Below are 12791 nucleotides of genomic sequence, written 5' to 3'. Positions count from 1 at the left end.
CTCCGAGAGGAAGCGGACACCCTCCCCTAGAAGGGTGCCATAGAATGCGTCCTGCACTACCATGGCCATGGCTTCTACTAACCTTATTTCCTTGTGCAAAGAAAAGGGGTGGCCACTGTCCCATTCTGGATGTCTGGTCGCTGAACAAATTCATATGCAAATTCCACTTTTGGATGATCATGCTCCCCCTCATAATCCTGTCCCACCCCCATGGAGGCTGGTTCTCCGCCCTTGATATGAAGGATGCATATTTTCATATAGACATCCACCCCACTCATCGCAACTTCCTCCACTTCATGGTGGGACACTCCCACTACCAGTTTTGCATCCTCCCCTTTGGGACCGCCACTGCTCCCTGCATCTTCGTGGTCGTAGTGGCCTACGTGCGCTCTCTAGACCGCTCACTATTCCCCTACCTAGATGACTGGCTCCTCATTACACCATCTCATGACCGCCTCCTCGCCACTATTCCAGACCCTCTGTGACCTCCTTGCCAGCCTGGGGATCTGCATCAATAACGACAGGTAGGTTCTTGTCCCTACCCGCAATCTCACCTTCATAGGGGCACACCTGGACTCCCTTGCATCCCGAGCCTTTCTCCTATCAGATCAATTCACCATGCTCACCGCGCACCTACACCGCCATCTGCATATTCACATCCTGCAGTGCCTCTCCCTCCTTGGCCACATAGCAGTCTGCACCTTGGGCACACCGTATGCCCGCCTGCATATGCACTGCCTCCACCTGTCTCCAGTCGGTCTACAACCCAGTTGGAGCACCTGAACAAGCCAGCCCTCATCTCCATCTCCATCCTGGCTTCCCTCCCCTGCTGGTGGAACCCATCCATGATCCTGGCTGGCACTCCATTCACTCCCCCTATGTCCCACACCACTTTCACCAGGGACGCCTCACTCATGGGGTGGGGCACCCACCTGGAGCGCCACACAGCCCAGGGCCTCTGGTTGCCCAGGGAAGTACGGATGCATATCAACATCCTGGAACTGCAGGCCACCTGCCTTGCTTGCCAGACATTCCTGCCCCCATCAGATCCCGCCACATTCAACAGCTCTCTGACAACTTGAAAGCGGTTGTATATGTCAATAAGCAGGGTGGGGTCTGGTCCCCCTCCCTCTGTATGGAAGTCATCTTCTGGAACTGGTGCTTCAGGCATGGGTCACCCTCTACACCGTGCACCTCCCAGGCACCAGCATTCTACACGTTCAGCAGGTCCTTTTATGCAAATCCTGAGTGGAAGTTCCAGGACCTCACACTTCACTCAGTCTTTCGCCAAGGGACACTCTGTACCTTGAAGCAGCACTCTGGAACCCCCATATTCACCCGTCATAATAGATATATTTCATACAAAGCATACCATGTAAGATATCACATGATAGTTCATGATTTGCTGAAACCCATTGTTCTGTCTAGATATATATATCGTTCGTGTGTATGAAGTTAAGATTTTGCTGTATGGTTGTTACAACGTATTTCACTAAGTTTGAGAATCTCTGCTGCTAGTTCCTCAGTGATGAGAAGGGTGGTGATTCACTCCCAGGAGAGTGTTCAGTGATTATTAATCAGCAGGGGAGTTGTAAACAAGGGATTTACAGTTCTAAGAGAAGTACCACACAATGGGGAATTCTCAACTCTGTGACTCAGCAGAGCCCACCAGGACATGTCTGGGTAAGTTTCTTTCCAGGGACTGCAGATATCAAACAGCATCATGCTCTTACCTTTCTCCTCCCCCACCTACTCTGAAAGAAACAAGAATGCTGGGAAGACAACAACTTGAACTGAGGAGACTAGTCCCAGGCTTAAAGGAGAAGCCTGTGTATTAAGAACTGTAACCTACCTGCAACATCAAAACTGTTTGATCCAAATACTGCCTAGTCTAACAAGGTTTAAGATTTATACTGTGTGCTTACCTTTTATTTTCTTTGGTAACTATCTCTGACCTTTTGTGCCTACCCCTTATAATCACTTAAAAGCTATCTTTCTGTTTGTAGTTAATAAATCTATTTTTATATTTTACCTAAAACAATGTGTTTCGGTTGACTTGCTTGGGAAATCTCAGCTCAATTTACAAAGGCTAGTGTGTGTCCTCTCCACATCAAGGGGTGTGGGGGTGGACTAAGTAATAAACTTACATTGGTCACGCTTCTGACCAGGCCAAGATAGTACTGTTTTGGGGTGCAGATTGTACCCCGGGGATCCCATCACAGGCACACCACACTGGGATCTCTTCACAAGGGCCAAGAACCACAAACTTCCCCTCTTCTGCTCCACAGGAGCCCTCGGGCCAGGCTCACAGGGCGATGTCTTTCTCCTTCCCTGGACCACCAAACATTGCTATGCCTTCCCACCCATTCCCTTGCTCCCGCAAGTCCTGCGCAAGATACAGCAGGATCACGCAACAGTCATTCTCATAGCTCCCTCCTGGCCTCGCCAGTATTGGTTCACCGATCTCCTTCAGCTCTCCGCTTGCCCCCCCGTTGGTCTTCCCACCCTCCCAGATCTCCTCACACAGGCTCATGGCTGTCTGTGGCACCCAACCCAGGCCCACTCCACCTCACGGCCTAGGTATTTGAATGGGGTTCACTTATAGACAGGGCATGCTCTGTCCCCATGCATAACATCCTCACTCACAGCAGATGGCCATCTACTAGAGCCTGCTACCAACCTAAATGGCTATCCTTCATTACCTATGTACACCATCACTGCTACCCTCTGGACTCAGTCTCCATTCCCATCCTCCTGGACTACATCCTCCACCTTCGACAGTTGCGCCTCACCTGCTCCTCCATCCACGTCCACCTGGCAGCACTCAGTGACTTCCTCCCTGCTGTGGATGGGTTGTCTGTCTTCACTTACATGATTACCGCCCACTTTCTTCATGGCCTCCTCAACGCCTTCCCATCCATGTGGAAGCCTATCTCCTCTTGGGACCTGAATCTCCTCTTCTCCGCCCTCACTAAACCACCCTTCAAACCCTTTGCAGCCTGCTCTCTTGCCCATCTCTCCATGAAGGTGGTAAGCTTGGTGGCCATCACCTGGGCGAGATGGGTTAACGAGCTGGTGGCCATGACGGCCGTCCTGTCCTTTACTGTCTACCACAAAGACAAGGTCTCCCTGTGCCTGCCCCCCCAAAATTTCTCCCCATGGTGGCCTCCCCATTCCACCCCAACCAGTGCATATACCTCCCAATCTTTTACCCTAAGCCACATGCATCCCCCAGGGCCTGCCTGTTGCACTCTTTCAATGTCCATCTGGCGCTGGCCTTTTATCTCCAATGCACCTGCGCCTTCTGTGCCTCACCCCAGCTCTTCCTCAACAGAGCGCTGAAAGAGCCATGCAGTCTCTCTAAATGGATCTTCTGTTGTATTAAGGAAAGCTACGCACTCTCATTTCCCCCCACCCTCTGGAGTCACGGCCCACTCCATGTGGTTGCATGCTGCCACATCGGCCTCCCTTGCAGACATACCATGGCAGGACATTTGTAGGGTGGCCACGTGGTCCTCTGTCCACACCTTTTCTGCTCACTATGCCATCACCTCCATGGCAGTGGCAAATGTAGCAGTAGGCTGCACTGTCCTACAGACTGTGGCTTCTTGCATGTCCTTGCAACCATACCCCATGCTGAGCTCTGCTCGCTACTCTCCCATGTCTGGAATCTATATGGGGACCATCACTCGAAGAAGAGGAGGTTACTTACTGTAACTGGAGGTTCTTTGAGATGTGTGGTTCATATTTGGATTCCAATACCTGCCCTCCATTATCCTGCTATGGACTTTATCACTTGCTGGTAAGAGGGACCTGGAGCAGCGCCGACCCGCACAGCCTCTTAAAACCTCGGATGCATCACGTGGCCGATGCATGTATGGGTCAACAGACACTATTACGATCAGTTTTGGCGCATGGCATGCATGTGCACCCAGGTCTGGAATCCAGATAGGGGCCACACATCTCGAAGAACCTCCAGTTACAATAAGTAATCTCTTCTTGCTTAGCCATGCAGACCTTAACCATCTATTTTTGTTTTGTTCCATTTGTTCAGCTATCAAAGAGCATATTCCTGCTTCAGAATAAAATTGTGGTATGGTGGGAGAGGGGTTAGGACTGGGGAGCTCACACATGTCCAAACACAGCCCCACTGGGGTTCCCAATACCCAAGTCAATAGCAGGGTTAGGGGCGATGGTATAGCTGATGGATCTCTATGGAGCCCTGTAGATTCATCAGGCCGTGTCTATACTTACTGGTAAATCAGCAGTGCTGCGATTGATGCAGCGGGTGTCAATTTAGCAGGTCTGGGGAAGACCCACTAAGTCGATGTCAGAGCGCTCTCCCGTCGATTCTGGTACTCCAGCTCCCTGAGAAGAGTAAGGTAAATTGGTGGGATAGCATCTCCCATTGACACAGCGTGGTGTAGACACCGCAGTAAGTTGACTTACTGTTAACATTATTCACATAGCTGCGGTAGCGTAACTTCAGGTTGACTTACCGCAGTAGTGTAGACTAGACCTCAGTTATCCCCACAAATGCTACCAGGTACAAAGGGGGAATGTAGCAGCAACAAGAGCTACTGCTGACCACCTAGAGATTCCTTCCCTCCATATCACAACCCATCATTTGTCCTGGCTAATGGTGTAGTTTACCTTGTAAACTTTGAGGTTAAACTGTAGTCCAGCTCTATATTTTTGGAATAAAGAAGCAAGCTAGCACAACTTCTAAAACATAGCCCTTCCTTCCAGCCTGTCTTGGATACTCAGCAATGTTTAGGGAAAAAGCAAAAGCAAGATTAACCTGTCTTTAATAATTTTCCCTAGGCATAAAGAAGGATCTGGGAGTATTATGGACGGAGGAAGCGGGAAAGTTTTCATATAGTGGTTCTGCCCTAGAGTGTTAGGAACATTGTATAATATTTGGAGGATTACTGTATTTGTATTTTTGGCTCCTTATATTCCCTAGAACAATAAGGGTGCTTTTATAATTAAAAAAAAATTGAATAGAATCCTGTTATAGGTGCTATTTATAAAAGTAGCATATGTAAATTGCAACACACAGGTCAGTGATTAGTCACTATTTAATACCAATGCCCATATGAATTAAAATATATTCTGTAACAAATCAGAACAAACTAGTGGTGGTAAACTGTAAAAGGGCTTATATATTAAAAGAGCAGAAAGTTAAGTAACAGTGGGTTTAGTTGGGTTTAATGCCAAAAAATATCACACAGTGAGTAGGTTTAATTTACAGGTAAAAGTTAAAATATCATTAGGGAAACCTCTGACTGCATTTCAATCCTGACCCATAATGCTATTGCAATCTTTGGGGTGTTTTAAGCAAAAACTGTTATTAGTCAATCCAAGTTTACGTGAGGGTATAGGATGGCTCTGGAGAATGGGGGTTATTTTGTTTTGTTTTTTGTTTTGCTTTGGCATTGCTTTTGTTTATAAATGCCAAATACAGCTTCATCAGACACAATAGCATTTGCATGCAACATTAATCTAAAAGAAACACAACAGATTGCAAACTTAAGTTACTGGAGAACTTTATCTGCTCCTTCTCAAGAGTCTGTATTTTTCACGTGAATTATCTTCTATTAAGACTTTCAATTTAGACAACATTCTTATGCAGGGAGAAGTGTAAAGAGGAAAAGTGAATCGTGGACTCGTTTTGTTGGCATGGCATCCTGACCTCAGTTCCCAGGCAGGATCTTGCTGCAGCAGAATTGCAGCTAGGGTATAAAGTAAAGGGCTAAAGGATCTTGTTAAGAGGTTAGAGTCATGGGGTGTTGGTGAAAAAGCTCAGTACATAACCTAATGAGTTCTCACTTTTTTCTTAATTGAGATAGCATGAGCAACAAATTGCAGATTTTTTTTTGCTTCAATCCAGGGGTGCCAGAGCAGCTGCCCCTCTAAAGAGGTAGGGAGATTGCTAATGTGACCCAAGATGCAGTAGACCAAGCTCTCTTAAGGAGGAAATGCAATTTAGGTAGAGCTCCTTGTACAAAATAAATGCTCTTCGTACTTCTTCCCCATCTAAAAGCTGTCAACTTGAGGCTAGCTGACTGTTATTATGGGGGAGTCACAAAGATTCAGGATGCTTAGTATGAACATTAATGCGAACATGCAATTTTTAGCAACTGTTGCATTGCTAGTAAAGTATGGTTTTCTCCTCTTCTCTCACTGCCTCATGATTGTCGTGTTTCCAAGACAAAATACTGCATGTTCAATTGCTCCAATTAGAGACTCCCAAAAGACTTCATTACTACAGAAATCCCTTTAACTATTAAATAAATAACTGAGGGAAATGGTAAACTTATCAAGGTGGATGGACATCTGGAGTGCACTTTCAAAGTGCGGTGAAAGGGTTTAGCAGCACAACTTCCATCAACATTAATAGGAATTATGCAGTTAAAACCCTGTGCAGTGCTTTGAAATATTTGTCCTCCTGATGCTAATAGTTAGATTATGACACTAATTATACAAATAGTAAGATTAAAGCATTGTGTAAAGACCTTTTATGAGAAATTTAGTCTTTAGTCCTTAGGCAAAAACTCCACTGGAAGTTTTAATAAACTTTAGGGCCAGAGGGACCATTACAAAATCATGTGATCTCCTGCGTAACATAAGACCCTGAATATCACCAGTGATTCCTGCATTTTGCCTGAGTGAGGACTGCAGGATTTGGCACATTCAATCGAACCTTCCAAATGGCTTTTTTGATCATGTAAGCAGACACTGTTTGACTTTTAAATGCAGTTTGGCTTTATGTTCTTCAGATTCAGCTTTCCCTCCTCTGGCTCTGTTTCTAATGTCAGTTTAAGGCTTTTTTCCTAATCATCAAAGCAATTAATGGATCAAGCCTCAGCTACGCTAAAGACCAAATTTGAAACTATCAGCTACCAAGCCAGCTGTCCTACTCTGAGACCATGCAGATCACAAAACCCAGGATGAAGCAGGAAAGAAAGCATTCTTCATTGTTCCATAGCCAGATTTCTTCAGACTTCCAGAGGAGATGAGTTGAATCTGGAGTTTGACTGTCTTTGCAAAACCTTCTTCACAAAGGCCTTTCCCCATACAAAGGATGCTGACCACACGAATGCCCTTTTCTACCACACAAAAAAACCAAACATGAATCAAAGAAACCTTAAAAAAAAATTTGTGTGTGTGTTAAACCAAACTACTGCAAGTCTACCAGCAACTCCACTGTGGCTAGTGATTTTATATGGAAGGCTACGAGGGTTACAGGCAGTAATATATAAAACCATAAAATAAGAGATTAACCCATCTTTGTGAGTTGTACCTACTTCATCCCTACATGTGCAGCTGCATCAGCAGTATAGCAGATGGATACATTCCAAGGCATAGATTTCCCATAAATTGAACATGCATTTTCATCACAAGCACATGTTTTTGCATGGCAAACACCTGTCTCCTATGTGATTATGTGTAGAAGATTAAGGACACAAATATCAGGTATTTCATGTCACACAAAATGACTCCACGACATGTACCACAACAAAGTGAAGTACACGTGACCAGTTAATGAATCATAAAGCAGTAGGAAAAGAAGAAATAGTAATACAAACACAATTTTTTACTACCCTGCCCCTATACTCCCCAGGGTAATACATGTGATTTTAATAAGGTTTCATTTTTGTAAATGTGTAGGCCACTGCAAAGAAAATCACAATAGCAGATGAAGTGCAGTAAGTTAGCTTAAAAAAAAAAAAAAACTAGTTCCAAAATGGAATCCAAAAAGTACTAAGTCAAAGTGAAACTCTTAGGGACAAATTTTCCCCTTAGGTCAATGGATTTGGTGTAAGTAATTTTTCCCTCTCTCGAAATCAGTGCCATTCACTCAATCTCAGAGCACAGAGATAAGTGACATCATAGTGACACAACTATGTTCATGGACTTAAAACATTCCTGGCTGTGATGAATGTCATGGTTGATTGGTTGGTTTACCTCCATGGGATTGAACACAGCAATCATGTGTGATAATATTGTCTCTTCTTTCTCTCAGACCACATCTCCCCTCTTTCCTGTCTACTCAATCTCATCAGCAGCATTTTGTATATAATCTTCCCCTCTTTCCTTCCTGCACCTTCCTCCCCCGGAACTCCCACTTTTCTTGTGCATCAAGTTCATGGCTTGACTTCCATTCAAGTCTTTGCTCCACTCCAGCCCCACCTCCGGCTCATCCCTAACCTCCCACTAAATCCTGCCTCTTCAGCCACAGCTTCTCTCTTGACTATGTCTTTGCCCATTCACAGCATCTATCTTGCTTTTATGTCACACTTTATGCTTGGAACAGGCACCAGTTAATATTGACCACTTGTTCTCTATCCCCTCCTCCAGAACTCACCTATTATGTAAAGCATTCTAGCTTCAAAGAACACACTTCACTCTGTGTGTGAGCTTACAGTTGAAGCGGCATGCGTGGGTGCAATACAGAATGCATACACAGTGAGGGACCATTAGGTGTTGTGTACATTTCTCTCATTTGAACCCCTGCAGTAATGTCGACTCATTGCTATGACCTCAGATTTACACTGTATGTCTCTGAAATGTATGATGAGCTGAACTTTTGAGAAGCTAAAAGCAGCCTTCCTGTTCAGGCTACAATAAAACGATATTCCATCCTCACAAAACAGTCAGATCCAGATATCCTCTGCTGTGGTCTAGTTTGGCCCATTTTGGTCATTTATAGCAAAAAGCTTGTTATGTGATTCCATCTGAAACAGTGACACTCAGCCCTCAGTGGTTCAGGAGCCAAATTAGAGATCAACATTACCCAAAAGAGCCACAGTAGTGTGAATTCATAGTTTCATTCTCTCTCTCTCTCTCTAAAATATATATATATATATATATATATATATATATATATATATATAGTGCCACTGATGAGAACTGCACTGTTGGCCTTGGCATACAGTTGTTAATGGTAATAATATATATATATTAATTGAATAATGTATATAATATATATATATATATAGAGAGAGAGAGAGAGAATACCCACAGCAAAATGACTGTGCAAGATATTACTATATCAACTACAAGTGGTTAATAACATAGTAAAAGCATCCTGATTGGTTAATAATCTAGATTGGTTAATAATTAATTAAATCACACCATGTTTTAATATCATGAGCTGTGAAGAGCCATAGGAGACACATTAAGGAGCCACATGTGGCTCTGTAGCCTCAGTCTGAGTATCACTGATCCAAAACAAGCAGATCATAAGCCAATTTAGTGTAAGTAAGTTATAAAGCCACAAACGGAGAATATCATTGCTGAGGAACAGGCTGGCTTTCATGCTGGAAGAAGTACCACAGAACAGATTTTCAACCTTCGTGTTCTATGTGAGAAGTATTTACAACACCAGCAGGACATCTACCACGTCTTTGTTGAGTTCAAGAAGGTGTTTGACAGAGTATGGCACAAAGCTCTCTGGGCAACCATGAAGAAGTACAATGTTGGTTGTAAGCTTTTTCTTACCATTAAACAACTGTATGCCAAGGCCAGCAGTGCAGTTCTCGTCAATGGCACAATAGGAGAGTGGTTTTGCACCACTGTTGGAGTCTGGCAAGGCTGCCTTCTTTCGCCCACACTGTTCAACATCTGCTTGGAGCGCATAATGACTGATGCCCTAGAAGATCACATATGCACAGTCAGTATTGGGGGGCAAGCAATCTCAAATCTTCGGTTCACTGATGACATTGATGGCCTGGCAGGCAGTGAAGATGAACTTGCCAACCTTGTGAAACGATTGGATGAAACCTCTGCAAAATACGGCATGGAAATCAGTGCAGAGAAAACCAAGCTGATGACAAACAAACGTGATGGCATCAGCTCACATATCACTGTCAGTGGACAAGAGCTGGAGACAGTGAAACAGTTCAAATATTTGGGGGCAATCATCACTGATAAAGGATCAAAGGCAGAAATTTTGGCAAGAATTGTGCCAGCAGCAGCAGTGGCAAAGCTAAAACCAATTTGGAGGAATAAAAACATCTCCTTGGAATCCAAACGGAAACTGCTGCATGCACTGGTATTCTCCATTTTTCTGTATGCGTATGAGACCCTTACAGCAGAACTTGAATGGAAAATACAGGTAGTAGAGATGAGATACTTCCATAAAATCCTGGGCATCTCCTACTTCGACCTTGTCACTAGTGAAGAGGTCCACAACATCATCACCCAATGTGCTGGGTCATATGAAGACCTCCTGATGACCGTGAAGAAGCGCAAGCTGAAGTGGTACGGCCATGTAACAATATCATCTGGCTTATCCAAGATCATTCTCCAAGGGACAGTACAGTGGAAGAGAAGAAGAGGTAGACAGAAGAAGAGATGGATTGACAACAAAAGAGTGGACAGGAATGGACTTTGCGGAGACTCAAGCACTGACACACAATTGTCAGGGGTGGAGACAATTGGTTGATTGCTTATCAATGATGATGGTGCCCCAATGACCAATGCAGTTATGAGAGTTATGGTGATGATGATGAAGTTATAAATGACCTAGAAATATTAGCTGACACTCTTGCACTCTGTCATATATATATATATATATAGCTAGTAGTGAGTTTTCTGCCTACAGAGTTTTTATCAGTCTTTGAGTAGACCAAAGCTCTAATTGAAACACTTATCACTCAGGAACATCCTGTGAATTTCTGACACTCCTTGAAGAGTTTGGGATCTAGACTCTAATGCATGGCTTACAATTAATTCTTAATATAGCTTTTTCATCTGCCATAGGTATATTATTAATACTAATTTTACTTAAATGTTTCAAAACACCAACTGAAACAACACAATTAGATGGGAATTTCTTTTACACAATGTGAACAGGACATGGTGGTAGTGTCTTGTAACAGATGGCATGTCTCCCAGTGAAGTGAATATCCTATCACATGGCTCTATTTCTTCTTGGTATGCCTCACTGAAAAGGCAATATGTAACATGTTTTTCACTTCACTAAAAGATTCGATGCATGCTACAAAATGCTGCAACTCCACTGCAAAATATCACTAAGGTATAGTCTGTGACTACAATATCTGGACAATGTTTTCATGGCTTAGCTTGTAAGCTCTTTGGGGAAGGAACTGTTTTGCTGTACAGTGCCTAGCACAGTGGGGCCAGGGCTTTTTGGCAATACTGCAATACAAATAATTATTTTATTATTCTAATGGTCATATGGGTTTGGGGAGAATATATTGTGTGTGTGTTCTGTTTCTGGTTTCTGGTTATTAAGCAACCTGATCTAAATCTGCAGCGTCCAATAATGGTCTATTCCTTATAGTCCTTCTGGCCTCAACCACAGCACACTTGAATCCAAAATCAAACATGAAAAGCAACATTGATACCCATCATTACTAGAGATGGGCCCGAACAAAGCCCATCTCTGTACACCTCCAATTTGGGGGTGGTTCAGAATCTGAATCTAGCTCTGGAACCAAATTTCACAACAAACCCCTTTCTCTCCTAGATGCTGACACAAATCCCAGATTTGAATGTCTATTCTATGGTAAGATGCAAGCCCATTGTGGATATTTACTAGGTGACTCACTACTTCATTTAAATTTGTAAAAGAACTTGTGGGATTGGGTATACAGCTGTCATGGTGCTCCACAGATAGGACCCTACATCCTCGACGCATCCTGACCCAATACTCCTGGGGAAAGTACCCAATGAGCAGACATTACTGTGGAGCTTTTGGAGTTAAATCCCAGCAGAGCTCTGTAGATTCCCAGCAGGGAGTGCCTATGAGCTGAGATAATCAAGTGCAGCTGAGCTTAGTTCTGAAGAGGGGAGACTGGGATGGACGCAGGGAAATGGGTTGGAGGGGGAAGTACTGTAGGCAGAAAAACTGTTTTATTTGTGTTTATAGATGGGTCCTGCTTTTTGGAGTTTAAGGGCGTAAGATGTACGATAAGGATATGGCCAAACACTGTGCTGAGCATTTTGGTTTTGTTTATTTGTTCTTCTGCGTGGGCAAGAACCTTGTAAAGTAACTCTAGACCCCTGGAGAGTGTTCTATTTTGGTTGTTCTGTGTCTCCTGCAGAGTTTCTCTCTCTCCAGCTGTGGAGACTCTGGCCCTGCTGCCACTGGATTTATCAAAGGGAGAAAGGTTAAATGTTGTGTTGGTGGTCTAATTTTTAAACAATAAGGAGCTTTAACTATTTATCTACTTTTTAAATGCAACAACTAGTGCTTGAATTTGAAGGGGGGAGGGTAGGTTATGACATCCAGTTCTATCTGCTGCTGGATTATTTGAAAGAAAAATAAAAAAAGGAAGGAGAGAATTTCAACATACTAGCACATTGGGGGCAAGGAGCGCATGACACAGCTTCCCGTCTTTCTGATCCTCATCCTTCCCAACCCTCCCATCTGCCACCAGTTTGAGCAATTTTATAATTACTAGACTACTGTAAATTGGCCCAGGGTTACTAGTGAATAGAGCATTGGAAAGGGTTCTGTGAGACGTGGGTTTCAATCTGGGCTCTGCTGCTGACTTGCTGGATGATCTGGGGCAAGTGATGTCACTCTGTGCCTCAGTTTCCCCATCTGTAAAATGATGCTAATGATACTGAGCTCTGTTGTAAATCACTTTAAGATCTACTGATGAAAAGCCCTACGAAAGAGTCGGGTACTTATAGAGTCCAAGGTCAGAAGAGACCAATGTATTACTGTTACGTAGTACAACTCAACATTTCCAAAAAGTTGAATTCCTATTCATTTAGGAGTTTGGTGTAAAATTTTCTAAAGCCTCTAATGC

Source organism: Chrysemys picta, chromosome 2 (genome assembly GCF_011386835.1).
Source record: "Chrysemys picta bellii isolate R12L10 chromosome 2, ASM1138683v2, whole genome shotgun sequence".
In the NCBI taxonomy this organism is placed as follows: domain Eukaryota; kingdom Metazoa; phylum Chordata; order Testudines; family Emydidae; genus Chrysemys; species Chrysemys picta.
Note: the sequence above shows the minus strand (reverse complement) of the source record.